The sequence below is a fragment of the Pongo abelii genome, chromosome 16, assembly GCF_028885655.2.
Source record: "Pongo abelii isolate AG06213 chromosome 16, NHGRI_mPonAbe1-v2.0_pri, whole genome shotgun sequence".
NCBI lineage: Eukaryota > Metazoa > Chordata > Mammalia > Primates > Hominidae > Pongo > Pongo abelii.
Window position 1 is genome coordinate 49,937,528 of NC_072001.2, and position 13,983 is coordinate 49,951,510.

The 13,983-nt window shown below is 36.6% G+C and overlaps 1 long non-coding RNA gene across 1 annotated transcript in view; it reads right to left on the bottom strand.

Annotated features, from left to right (window-relative positions):
* The window catches only part of LOC134760205 (uncharacterized), a 93,799-nt gene extending 80,791 nt beyond the window's left edge, over positions 1–13,008 (bottom strand). Inside the window, exon 1 of the long non-coding RNA XR_010137153.1 lies at positions 12,965–13,008. This is a non-coding gene — a long non-coding RNA (uncharacterized LOC134760205). The remainder of the gene's footprint in view (positions 1–12,964) is intronic.
* Between the last annotated feature and the right edge of the window lie 975 nt (positions 13,009–13,983).

Genomic DNA, 13,983 nt, shown 5'->3' on the forward strand with positions numbered 1-13,983 from the left:
TTTATACCAAAACCAAGTACCACCAGGTTGAGTTGGTAGAAGTCATGAAAATGGCAACTGTGGTCTAGAAGACATGACTCTTCTGGAATATAGTGGAAAAATCTCACCAACCCCACCTCTAAATTGAGAGTTAAACAACAAATATCTACTACTACAATACTAGTGTATACTAACCAAAGACTCACAGCTAAAAACTCGTAATAAAGGTTTTTTATTAAGTGGTAGTGGTAGAATCTAAGGTGCCCTGAAAGCTCAGTGGGTAAAGCTATTTTTAGGCAGGCTGTCTTTATACTGTTAGGCAAGTTGTATTTCATGGGGATCTACATATTTGTCAAGTTGATCTTGATTACTCTATCTTACTGGCACTAAACAAAATTAAACAGAGCTTAAAAACCACCAAATTTCTATCAGCAAGCTACTGCAATCTAAGAAGATGATAGAGATGAGAGTAAATGCAATGAGATACATGGCATTAAATTACTAGTATTTTATTTTATTTTACTTTATTTTATTTTATTTTTTATTATGAGACAGAGTCTCGCTCCGTCTCCCAGGCTGGAGTGCAGTGGCACAATCTCAGCTCACTGCAACCTCCGCCCTCGGGTTCAAGCAATTCTCCTGCCTCAGCCTCCCAAGTAGCTGGGATTACAGGAGCACGCTGCCATGCTTGGCTAAATTTTTGTATTTTAGTAGAAATGAGGTTTCACCGTGTTGCCCAGGCTGGTTTCGAACTTCTAAGCTCAGGAAATCCGCCTACCTCAGCCTCCCAAAGTACTAGGATTACAGTCGTGAGCCACCGTGCCCGACTACAGTCTTTTATATCCTCTTTCCCAATCATATTCTTTATAATGAAATTTGTCATCTACTTGATTTTAAATATTTTCTATCTTTGTAGCTGCATACTTTTCAGCCTGCTAAACAATGAATACACAAGAGAGCTCTGAGTATAAATTTCTTTGTTTTGAATGACAGTTTGCATCTTTTTAGTAACACATACTTAAATAACACAGCATTATCTATCCTAGGAGAATTTTCCTTGTAGCTATTTCCTATATTGTGTGAGAAAATTTGCAAACTGAATGCCACATTAACATATTCATTTAATAAGGTCATGAGATAATGTGTAAAGCACTGTCTGCCCCTTCTCTTTCAAATGTTTAAATGGAAAAATTTCCTTTTCAAATTCCAACTTTCAGGTTTTCAGGCAAATGACATCATGCAGCAATTTAAGAGTAGACTTGGTATTAGCAATAATGCTGCTTTGTCATCTCACCTTTCCCTCAGCACTGGCAAGTCAGGTTCTGCAGCTGAAAGGACTGAATGACTCTTGAGTCACAACTTTTTTTTTTTTTTTTGGTAAAGAAAATAACATTGGCTTTATGATGATTCAGAACTACAAAGCAAATAATGTCCATCTTGTAGAGTCCTGTTCTGTACCACTTGACTTTCAGAAGCAACCATTTCATAAAAGTCCTGTTTACTTTTCCTTTAATTTACAATTATTGAAATTTTCATAAGGATTTTGCAACAGCACTAGACATCACATCCTGCCAGGAAAGAATTATAAGTTTGTTGAAGCCTGAACTGACAGCTAACTCATAAAAATGAATGACATTCTATATCATAACATCTCATAGGCTGTTCAGAATTTTAATGGCTTACTTCATCTTTCTTTAGCATAATGAGGCAGACAGTATAACAATATTCAACATGAAAATGAAGATCAAGAAAATATGAATTGAGGCAGGAAAGTAACATTTAATAAGATTCAGACAACATTCAGATTAAAAGTTTCAATTAGCAAGCTTTTTATCACAAAAAAGCTTTGTTACCCAAGACCAATTACTATTTTGAAAAATGTTTATCTGTAGACACACTTAGCTCTTCAGTCTCTGTTTCTAATATGTCCCAAAGTTTCTTATCCAATTCAGCACTGCAAGATTCATTGAATCAGATGAAACTATAACAGGTCATTGAGCTAAAATGATTATAAAATATATTTTAGACATGTAACTGAGGTAATATTTATGTCTGTGAAAATGGTTCTCTAATCCAGAAGCCTTGTATTTCTACATTTTAAAAAATTCTGCAGTTTGTATTTGGATTGAACTTATTCAAAAGACAGTTGAGGGCATGTGAATTTAAATATATGTATTATATAAATATGTCTTATATAAATGTATGTTTATAAATATATAAAATATTGTTTTAATATTTTTATGTATTTATCATTTTGAATGAAAAGAGCAATAACCACAAAGAATGGATGAAATAAAGTCAGATTCTCATAGTAGCATATAAATGAAACAAAGTCAGATTCTTATAGTAGCATATAAAACTTGAAACTGGTCACTCATCTTTGCAAAATTATACTACAATTTGCACCTAAACAGGGTATTTGGGGTTTTTGTATTTTTATATAGAATCAGCCTAGTTAGAGATATTTAGTTTGTCATCTTTCTATATATTTGATGTATCAATACAACAAATTCTTAGTTAGTTATGATGCCTGAACTGACCAAATGAAGTAGACAGAAAGAGAAAGTGGTTAAGGTCAGCATCAGATGGGGCAAATGTGAATTCTGAAGCTGAATACAAATTGAGGGAGGTGAAAGTGACTAGGGACAAGTTAGCTGTGCCTGATATACTGCCTATGAGACAATGAGTAAGAAAATAATAATGTAACATATTTGAGTGTTGCCATATCTCCTATGTAACTTATTCATGGTGTCAGAAGACACCAAAATAATAGAAAACAAAAATGTGTTCTTCACATTTTAAAATAACGAGATTTATTGTAGTCTAATTAAATTTTGCTCCTCACTTTTCAAAATGTTAGATCACTGCCAAAACCCTTTAATGAGTGCTGTATCATTAGTAGTGATTTAAGACTTCTAGAAACTTGTGTGTTTAGTTATATTCTTTAAATTTATCTTTATAATTCTTCTTTAATTTGGATGACATCTAGTTTTTTTTTAGATAAGTGCAGTTTCTTGACTATACCAACTAAACTTTTTTGTTGTTGTTTTTCTGAGTCAATGCTAATTGCACATGTGTTTTCATGTATTACCTAACTGTCTCAAGGTCTTCAAATTACAGCTTGAATTTTCACTCAGTGCTTCAATTACTATGGACTCTTATGGGTACATTACAAATTTTTTAGTGGAATTACTAAATAGTTGTAGATTTAATGATTTGTTGAATTCTTTAAATTTATCATATTGTGTTAATTTTATCTTGGAAGGTTTTCCTATATTTATCCATTGTATCTAATATTTGTTCCATTAATAATTATAAATTCTGGTACGGGTAACTTCTAATTATAAATAAAAGTAATAATTACTTCAATTTTCTTTCCTTTTCATGATTGCCCTAGTTTTTTAGACCAGGAGCCACATTGTGTTTGTTTTGGATCCTAATCTTAGGAAATCAAAGTTTATGCTTTTTTTTTTTTTTTTTTTTGATGCAGAGTCTTGCTTGTTGCCCAGGCTGGAGCGCAGGGGCAAGGTCTCCGCTCACTGCAACCTCTGCCTCCCAGGTTCAAGCAATTCTCCTGCCTCAGCCTCCCAAGTAGCTGGGATTACAGGCACCCGCCATCACGCCCAGCTAATTTTTGTATTTTTATTAGAGACAGGAGTTCACCATGTTGGCCAGGTTGGTCTCAAACTCCTGACCTTAGGTGATCTGCCCACCTCGGCCTCCCAAAGTGCTGGGATTACAGACATGAGCCACTGCGCTGGGCCTGTTTATGCTTTCTTTTTAGAGATGAGGATCTCTGAACTTTATCTTTTTCTACAGTGTTTTAAGTGAGACTTGCTGTTGTTAAATAGTGTATCTTTGAGATCATGCAATTTAGTGTTTCTTTTCACAAGGTCAAGAAAACATATTTTGAAAGGATTATAAAGCAAAGGAGAGACTGGGCCTCTTTTCTGGCCCTAGTTGTCATTCATGATACCTATATAAGTGGTTTAATATTCCTGCATATGAACTTGTCTCAGAAACAAAATGGACAGATTCTTTGTTTTACTTTTTCACTTAGGTTGATCCATTTTTCTTCTTTTTTGTCCAATTGAAGCAAAGTCTTTAAACTTACCAAATTTCAAAAGAGTAAAGCAACTTTCAGGAATGGTATAAGCCAAATCAAGGAGCGCAGATGCCATAAAAGGGTGGTGCAACCATTTGAGTTAACAGCCCAGAAACAATAAGGAGCTAAATTCTCAGGATGACCCAGAAGTGCATTCAACATCCTGGTTATGGCATGGGTTTTAAAAATCATAGTTATAATACAGATTTGAATCACATTTACAGTGCAGCTTTTGACCTATTAACTCTTACTTCTTTGTGCCTTTTTTCCATAAACATAATAGGAATAGCAAAACCTGCTTCTGAATGTTGACATAAGAAGTAAATAAAATAATGAAGGAATGTGATCATCACAGTATTTAGCAAATAATGGGAATGTTAAATAGTAAGCTATTTGTATTCATTTGTACTGGCCTTCATTACTTTGATATTTCATGAAAAGATAGTATGAAACAAGCAAAACCTACCCTGGCAGTATAAGCAAAAAGTGACCTTTCTGTTTCAGAATATTTTAGTGAATTTTCTCTCCATATTTAAGAGACAAGCATTTATGTAAAATTCAAACAACTCACATAAGAAATAGCTCAAATTAACCCTTGTGAAAAATGCTCCTTTCTGGAAGAAACCGCTTTGAAGATGATAAATGTACAGCTGTCTACATGTGCAAATCTAGATGTGCAGTTTTCTGATGCAACTGCAGAATTAATCTGGTAAAATAACACTATAAATCATGGCAAACGTGCACTGTGTAAGTTCTAAAAATTAAATTGACATTCTTGTCTGAGTTGTGAAAATTATGTATTATGGTTTAAGTTATGTCATGTAGTAAATGTTTCTGGTGGAGTACAGGAAGGAAAGGCATAAATCAAATATTTTTGATTAATGATTTAAATAAAGGTATAATTTGATTTAATATGAATTTCATTTATTCTAACTCTAGTCAATTTCTGATTAGCTGCAAGTATAGATGCACAAGACAAACAATTCAAGTAGTTTAGGAACTGATGTAGCAACTGATGTCATGTCAGTCAAGGAGCCTCTAGTCTTCTGTTCATTGAAAAGAAATAAATTGGGTACATATTGGAAATTATGGACTAACTTTGGTGGGATTCCAGAGACATCTCCATAGGTAATGACAAATTAGACTTATCAATTAAATGAATGAGTCATAGGCAGGTCTATGAGAAGAAAAGAACTTTGCTAGCTTATGAAATAAAAGTTTTTTTAAAAAAGCACTTAAGAATTCATAGATATACAATCTAGAGAAAACTGTGTTGGGCTGCATTCTGGTTTGCAGAAATACTCCCTGGCATTGGAACCCGTCCAAACTAGGTTTCAATCCTGATACAGTCACTTATTAGCTAAGCTATATTAACCAACTCACTTAACTTATCTGAGCATCAGCTTGGTCATCAATAACAATAAGTAGGAATATAACACTTTATTTAGATTGTAAAAAGGATTGAAGAATATATATGCAAACCAAATAGTAAGTGTTAAGTAAATGGTAGTTATTACTATAAATTGATGATGATGATGATGATGATGATTACCCCTTGCTTGCCTACAAATTGCCCATTTTTGAGAACCCTTATAATTGTTTTCACCTAGGAAGGTGTCCTTGATGTTTGTTTTAAGCAGATTTCACTTACCTGTAAATAAATGGAAGGAGAAAAGAATGTAATCTGAATTTCTAGAACCTCATATTTTTACTCTTATCCCTCAGCCCCTACCCAGGTTGGTACTATAAAAAGGGTAGGAATCTGCTTAGTACATTTCCACTTTCAGTAAGAAGCCATCCAAGAACAGAGAAACCAAACCTTGATGGCTATATCCTACAAAAGAATAGAATAAAGTGAACATATTTAGATATGACAAAGTATTTTCCATCTTATAACCACAAAACAAGGTCATCTTATTTGTCAGTCCTTAAGTGACAATGACTCAAGTTCCCATCTCTCTACTCTATAGTAAGTACATTTCTTCTTTCTTTCTTTCTCTTTCCTTCTTTCTTTCCTTCCCTCTTTCCTTCTTTCTCTTTCTTTCTTTCTCTTTCCTTCTTTCTTTCCTTCCCTCTTTCCTTCTTTCTCTTTCTTTCTTTCTTCTTTCTTTCTTTCTATTCTTTTTCTTTCTTTCCTCCTTTCCTTTCCTTTCCTTTTCAGTTTTTTTGATTTGTTCATTCATCTTACTTCCTCAAATACTTTTTGGATTCCCCAGAACAGGCTTATATATTTCACACATCTGTAATGATGTCTCTTGTGGCTCAACCATCCATTTGGCTGGCTCCACTGCTGACCACTTCAACAGTTTCTGAAGTACTTATGTACAGACTAAAAATCTAAGATTACTTTTGTTCCATATGAGGGGACAAACACTTTCCCTAATTTTCAACAATGATAGCTGGAACAGTTTTCCATATTTAAACAATTTTTGCAAAAGTTCAAGAATAACGGAAGAAATATAAGTACAGCACAGGTAGTAAAGTGCTGCTAGATGTGATCAGCCCACATGCATGTAGATTTAAATCCAGACTCATTCACAGATCAAATAGGGTATCCTTGTCCAGGTCCCTGACAACTGCTCTGAAGCAGGGGGTGAATTACTTCTGTAGAACGATGTATACTCTATTTGGAATCCAAGGTGATAACCACAAATTCAGAGAGAGGGGGAAAAACCCCTCATCACCAGAGTGCAAGATTTTCCTTTTTAGCCCATGTTTTTTGTCCTCTCTTCCAAGAATGATTTATGGTGGGTATTTCCAAAGCTTTCAGAACACCCACTTATCCTCACATCCTCAGACAATCTTGATTGATGAGCATCCATGGAGTAATCCAGCAGCACATAATTGCATGATAGGAGCATCTTCCCTAAGCCTGGGTATTCAGTCATGCCTGAGGCACCATCAGACTGCTCCAAGTTAAGCCTCAGTGGTCCAGGCCAGTCCTTTTTACTATCTTATCCACTGCCTTGGGATGAAAATTGGGCTTGAACATTTTTTTTCTGTAATCTCTGTGAGACTACTTGCCTACCTAATAAAATAACTAGTTGAAAAAGATTAAACACAGGCATTCCCTCCAGGATTAAGGGATGATTTTCAGAGATAGCAAAGTCTAAATCCTTACATGAAAAAAATAAACCATTAGCTGACCTCAAAACAGAATATCAGCATATATGGACACCCATTCACATTTACCAACCATATATATATGCAGTAAAGGATTACCACAATTGAGCTAATTAATGTATCATCACCTCATAATTACATGTGTGTGTGTGTGTGTCTGTTGAGAACACTTAAGATCTATCCTCTTAGCAAATTATAGTAAACAATACGATATTAACTATAATCACCATGATGTACTTTAGAACTCTAGAACTTACTGATTCTGAATAATTAAAAGTTTAAATCCTTTGACAAACATCTCCCCATTTCCTCCTCCCCGTCCCCCTCCAGCAACGTTCATTCTATTTTCTGCTTCTATGAGTTCAACTACTTAAGATTCTTTATGTGAGTGGGATCATGCAGCATTTGTCATCCTGTGCCTAATTTCTTTCACTCAGCATTTCTTCAAGATTCACTTGTGTTGTTAGCAAATGACATAACTTCTTTCTTTTTTCTTTTTTTTTTGAGACGGAGTCTCACACGATTGCCCAGGCTGGAGTGCAGTGGCGTGATCTTGGCTCAGTGCAACCTCCACCTTCTGGGTTCAAGCAATTCTCCTCCCTCAGCCTCCCAAGTAGCTGGGATTACAGGCACCTTCCACCACACCCAGCTAATTTTTTGTATTTTTAGTAGAGATGGGGTTTCACTATGTTGGCCAGGCTTGTCTCAAACTCCTGACCTTGTGATCTGCCTGCCTCAGCCTCCTAGAGTGCTGGGGTTACAGGTGTGAGCCACCGTGCCCAGCCAACTTCTTTCTTTTTAATGCTGATTAATATTGTCTATATATACAACATTTTCTTTATTCATTCATCCATCAGTGGACCTTAGGTTGATTGCATATCTTGGCTATTGTGAATATTGCTACAATAAACTTGAGTGTGCAGATATTTCTTTGACATACTGATTTTAATTCCTTTTGATACATACCCAGACATGGGATTGCTGGGTAATATGCTAATTCTATTTTCAATTTTTTGAGGAACCTCCACACTGTTTTTCATAATGGCTGTACCAATTTACATTCCCACTAACAGTGTATAAGAGTTCCCTTTTCTCCACATCCTCATCTATACTTGTTATTTTTTATCATTTTGGCAATAGCCATTCTAAAAGGTGGAAGGTGATATCTTGTGGTTTTGATTTGCATTTCCTTGATGATTAGTGATGTTGAGCATTTTTTTCACATACCTATTAGCCATTTCTATGTCTTCTTAAAAAGATTCTTTTTAATGTAGCACATGCTTTTCCCTGGAATAATGGGTGAATACTCATTTTATATATGCATAATTAAATGACTTTTTTTGCTCTTTTTCAGAAAAAAAGGGAAAACGTCAAAGGCAAACTCATGTGACAACCTCCTTGGAACAGAAATTTGCCCAAAATTTTGAATTTACTGTCTTTCCATTTAAGTTTTAGAAATTAAAAAAGAGCGCAGCACCATATGTAAATGTATTTAAGAATCTTTATAAAAATATGCTATTCATTACAAACACTCATGTCTGTAAGGGCAGACCCTTTGAAATGACATGCAGCTATCCCAAATAGCTTTCTTGATGGACTTGGAGAAAGACAGACTCTCCAGGTATATACCCTCCTCAAGCTCATAGCTTACCTCACCTAAGTATTCTTTATAAAATTAGAAAACGAGGTTCATTATCTGCTGCAAACTGCTTTCCAGCAGTCCCAGTTCAGTGTCCGGAGTTGGAGAGCACAGCATTAGTGTGATTGTGCTCCACTTTCCCCATTGATGGGCATCCTCATAGAAGATGCAACCTGTAAAACCTTATGCAGTGGCTTTGCATCAGGACAGCAGGTATAATTGTGGCATCATGTATGTTATTGGGGATCTCTAAAACTTATTTCTCCAAAGCTAGAGATTACACTTTTAGGTTCCTACTTATAATAAAGTATATTTATTATGTTAATTTAGAATTTTGTGTAAGTAGTATAACCATATTAAATTACTTTTTAATCAAAATAATTGGCTTCCTTCAAATTCAAATTCTGAATTAGACATTAACCCAGAGTTCAAGGCTGGAAGCAGATGGTGAGAGGGCACTAATAGGAAGGAAAATCAAATTTATCCACTAATTGCCAGAGACTTTCATCATTACAAAAATTGTAGAGAGCAAGAGAAGCATGGGGGGGCGGGTGTGGTGGCTCATGCCTGTAATCCCAGCACTTTGGGAGGCCAAGCCGGGTGTATCACCTGAGGTCAGGAGTTCGAGACCAGCTTGACCAACATGGAGAAACCCCATCTCTACTAAAAATACAAAATTAGCCGAGCATGGTGGCACATGCCTGTAATCCCAGCTGCTCAGTAGGCTGAGACTGGAGAATTGCTTGAAGCCGGGAGGCGGAGGTGGTGGTGAGCCGAGATTGCGCCATTGCACTCCAGCCTGGACAACAAGAGCAAAACTCCGTCTCAAAAAAAAAAAGAAGAAGCATAACTGAAAACAATCAAATTTTCTTTAACAGAAGAATAAACGAATTGTTGTTTATTCATACAATAAAATACTATTGTAAACCAAAAATAAAATTCTAAGGTCCCCCAACCATCTGAATGGATTCCCTCCTCAGCCAGGGCACTCTACAATTTAACCTGAAAGACTGGTTGGAGCCGTGATGGAAAGTGGAGGTCAAACGTGCCTCATTATCATACCCCGGCAGCATTAACATCAACAGAGACCTTAAGTCTCATAAGAAATATTTATGATCTATTTTCTCTGAAGCCTGCTACCTGGAGGCTTCATCTGCATGATAAACCTCTAGTCTCTACAACCTTTTATTGCAACCCAGACATCTTTTTCTATTGATAATAACTCTTTCAACCAATTGCCAATCAGAAAATGTTGAAGTCTCCCTATAACCTGGAAGCCCCCTCTTCCTTTGAGTTGTCCCACCTTCTGGACCAAACCAATGTAGTTCTTAAATGTATTTGATTGATATCTCACATCTCCTTTATTAAAAGAAAAACTTTAGCCAAGTTAAAGGAGTTCAATTGAGCAATCAATGATTCACAAAGACGGCAGTCCCCAGAATCACAGCAGACTCAGATACACTCCAGTGCAGCCACATGGTGGAAGAAGATTTATAGACAAAAAAAGGGAAATGAGGCACAAAAAAAGGAAAGTGAGGTATAGAAACAAGTAGATTGGTTACAGCTCAGTGTTTGTCTTATTTGAACACAGTTCGAACACTTGGCAGTGTAAGAGTGGTTGAAGTATGGCTGCTGGGATTGGCCAAGACTCAGCTATTGTTACAGATGCCTACTTCCAAATTAGGTTTTCAATCTTGTCTACCTATAAATCAGGTTGCAGTTCATCCAGAAGGACTCAAATATAGGAGTATGGAGTCCTCAGGCCATATTTAGTTCCCTTTAACAATTCCCTCCTTTTGGCCACTTTCTCAATTTTAAGAGATTGACCAAAACTTTAGCCATTGATGTAACTGTTACCATTGCAAATGTACTTATTTGGTCTTAAAACCCACTGGGAAAGAGTAGAACAGTGAGTTTTGTTAAGGTAGGAACAAGGACTGAGTAAAGGGTAACTCCCTTATGCTGGAACGTCCTGTTTATAGGGAAAAACAAAACCTGGTCTGTTCTAGGATCTATGTGTTTCCTTAAAGAGTTAGTTTGATTATGGCATATTTAGCACGAGTGACTCCATTTTGATTTGGTTTGGTCATTTGGGGTATAATGTATGAGCTCAGTCTAAAACAATGCCATCTCACAATTTTGTTTAAAAACGAAGTCCCCGTTTTTGGCCAGTTTCTCACTTAGGTGAGAGTGTGACCAAAACTTCGGGCCTTAGTGCCACTCTTAGTTACCATCATTTTGGTTTTCCAGTCTCATTATGTCAATCATAGGTTATGGTGCCCTCATGGTTGTACATTTCTTTCAGCTCTTGTCATTACAGTTGAAGAGACACCACCATGGCTGTATGCAAACATTTAAAACCTTTGATGGAATATAGCACACAAAAGAGACTGTTATTGTAACTATCGGGAGGATAATACCAAGAGTTTGGAGTATGCTTTTTACCCAGGGTCCCCATAATCCTTACAGCATTTAGCAGACCTAATATCTGAACTAATTTAGACCAGATATCTTTATTTTATCAATAATTCTTAAAGCCGTTTTTATTTCCCAAAGATTACGTGAATTAAAAGACATTAGACTTTTTTCTTTCAAAATATTTAAGTGCTTAGTTTTCTTTAAGCCGATTAATTAGAGCTCTTTTATATAAACATTATACATAAAACACATATATAACTATACAGACAGAAGAAGAACCAGTAGTTGTAGAATTTTTCATTTGCCAGTTTCTTAATTGGCTTACTGGCCTCAGGGTGGAGCCCTTCGAGAAACAAAGCTAGGAAAACATGCAGTTTATAGGGACTAATAAGCAGGCACAGCTGGAAGACAAAAACAGATCCCTAAAATTAAGGGTCTCATTTTTATATCAGATCTTAGATCCCCCCAAAGAGGGAAATGTTATAGGAGAAGACAGTACAATGCTTTTACCATGCATTTTATTGCACAGCTACCCAAAACCAATTAGCCTGTTTTTTTGCACATAGCCCATCCCCCATGGGAGTCTTATTTTTCTTTGGGGGTAGGGATGTCACCACACCTTGCAGGTGGCTAACAGCATGTTTCTCTGATTCAAACATGGAGTCCCATAATCCCCCCATAACTGCCATTAGCCATCACTAAAGGTATATTTAGCCTTAGATTTTCAGAGGGATCTATCCACCTCCCATTCCTGGAGTTTCATGAGGAAAACAGAGGTTTTTTTCCAAAACGGAATCTGTGGTGCCTCCTGTTTCTGCCAAGGAGTCCCAGGCTATTAGAGCTTGAATATCCACTTTCAATTAAGCTGCCTTGTAACCATAGTGCTCTTTTAAAATGTCCTTTTAAATTTATTACTGGACTATAGCCATGCCAAACTGCCAATATTTCTGGCTTTTGAAGTTTACCAAAGGTACCCTCCTAGGTGCTCAAAGAAAAATTCAAGATGGTTTGTGGAGGGGAAGAGAATCAACAAATGGAAAAGATTACACAGATATCGAACCAGAAAGGACTCATTCCCTAAGTCAGAAAAGACACATCCCTTAAGCTGGGAATTGAACCCTGGCCACCGGTGTGAAAAAACAAAACCTTAGCTACTGAGCTATGGCACTTGGCAGTCTCCACTGCCCTTCCTGGAAGGAGTCTAGAGTAGTTATTTTTGAGCTTGCAAAGGCTTTTAACTACTCAAGATAATTTTTAGAGCTAACTATGACATTAAACCCTAAAATTCGTGTTCCCTGGAAGGCAGAGACCAAGAGAAAGTACTGCCACATGGTTACAAGGCCAAACTCCCTAAGACATAAAACAAGATGGAGACCTCATCCAGTTTTTTTGCTTGTTTGCTTCAGGGAACTGCAGCAAAGTTTGTTACTTACCAGCTTGCTGGGCCATCTTCCACAGTGAGCTTATGGGATCCTAAGCCCATGTTCTATCCTAAGGTACCCCTCTTCATGACAGAACAACACAGAAAGACAAATTCATAGCACAAAATACACCAGATTTGCTACAGCTCAAGACTAGCCTCAGAATTATTTTTTGCATTAATCAAAACTTTACAGAAGAGATAAACAGTGATTGTTACAATTCATTTAACTGGTTTGCACAGAGAGACACCAGAAGTCTAACTGGTAGGAAATTCTTACCCTTTTGCTGGCATGTCAGATTTCTGGTTTCCCCTTCCCTGAGTGGCCCTAGCGATCCTGCTCTCCACATAATAGCTCCAGGGGCCAAGCTGCATCACAAAGGAAAATGATGGAACCATAGGCAAAATCCTCTCATTTTTGCAAGATGCTGCCCAAGAGTTTGCATGGAGTAACCAAATTAACATTCTCCATTCTGGCCAGAGCAAAATACATGTGACAAAACACAGACATTAGCCACTCTGCTTAGCACCAATTATTGAACTGGTAAGGCTCAACTTGCTTCCTGTTGAGCCACATCATCGTTAATCCACTTTTAACCAAGAGAGACTTTACTGAGGGGAGGGCCGCTAAACCAATCCCTTCCTTTACTCAGGTAACATGTACCCCATTACTTAACTAACATCAGCCAATTCGTGCTGCAATCTATTTCCTTTGGATCAAAATAGTAACTAAGCTAAAGGGCAGGCAGATTTAATTTTTAATCAATTAGTCACTTAAGTTTTTTATTTGCCTTTCATAAAGTCTTTAAATAAAAATATTGAAACCCTTTTAGAAGTTTCTGCATATCAATAGGCATCCCTAGACGACACTAATGTGAAAGTCCTCATTCTTAAAAAAATGCACTTCAGTGCATTGTTGTTCATCTGGAATGTTCCACTGTAAGTTATCTTTAGTAAGATTGGGCCATTTCTGTAAGACTTTGCTGCCTCCTAGGCCTAATGAATAAGATGGAAGGAACTCAGACTTTCAAAAATTAAGAAATCCCATTTTTACCTAAAATATTGGCTTTAATCTTAGGTTCCCTTGATTGACTTAGCCAATAATTTTTTTCTACCTAAGTGCACAAGAAAAATGAAATGAAGGGGTAGAACTCAAAAATCCCTGTGCATTTCTAAAAGCCAAATTTTACAACCACTGCAATATTACCATTTACTAATAGTTTCTTTCTGACTCAGCCAAAGGTAAAGAGGCCTCTTACTGGGACAGGCATGGTGGCTCACATCTGTAATCCCAGCAAT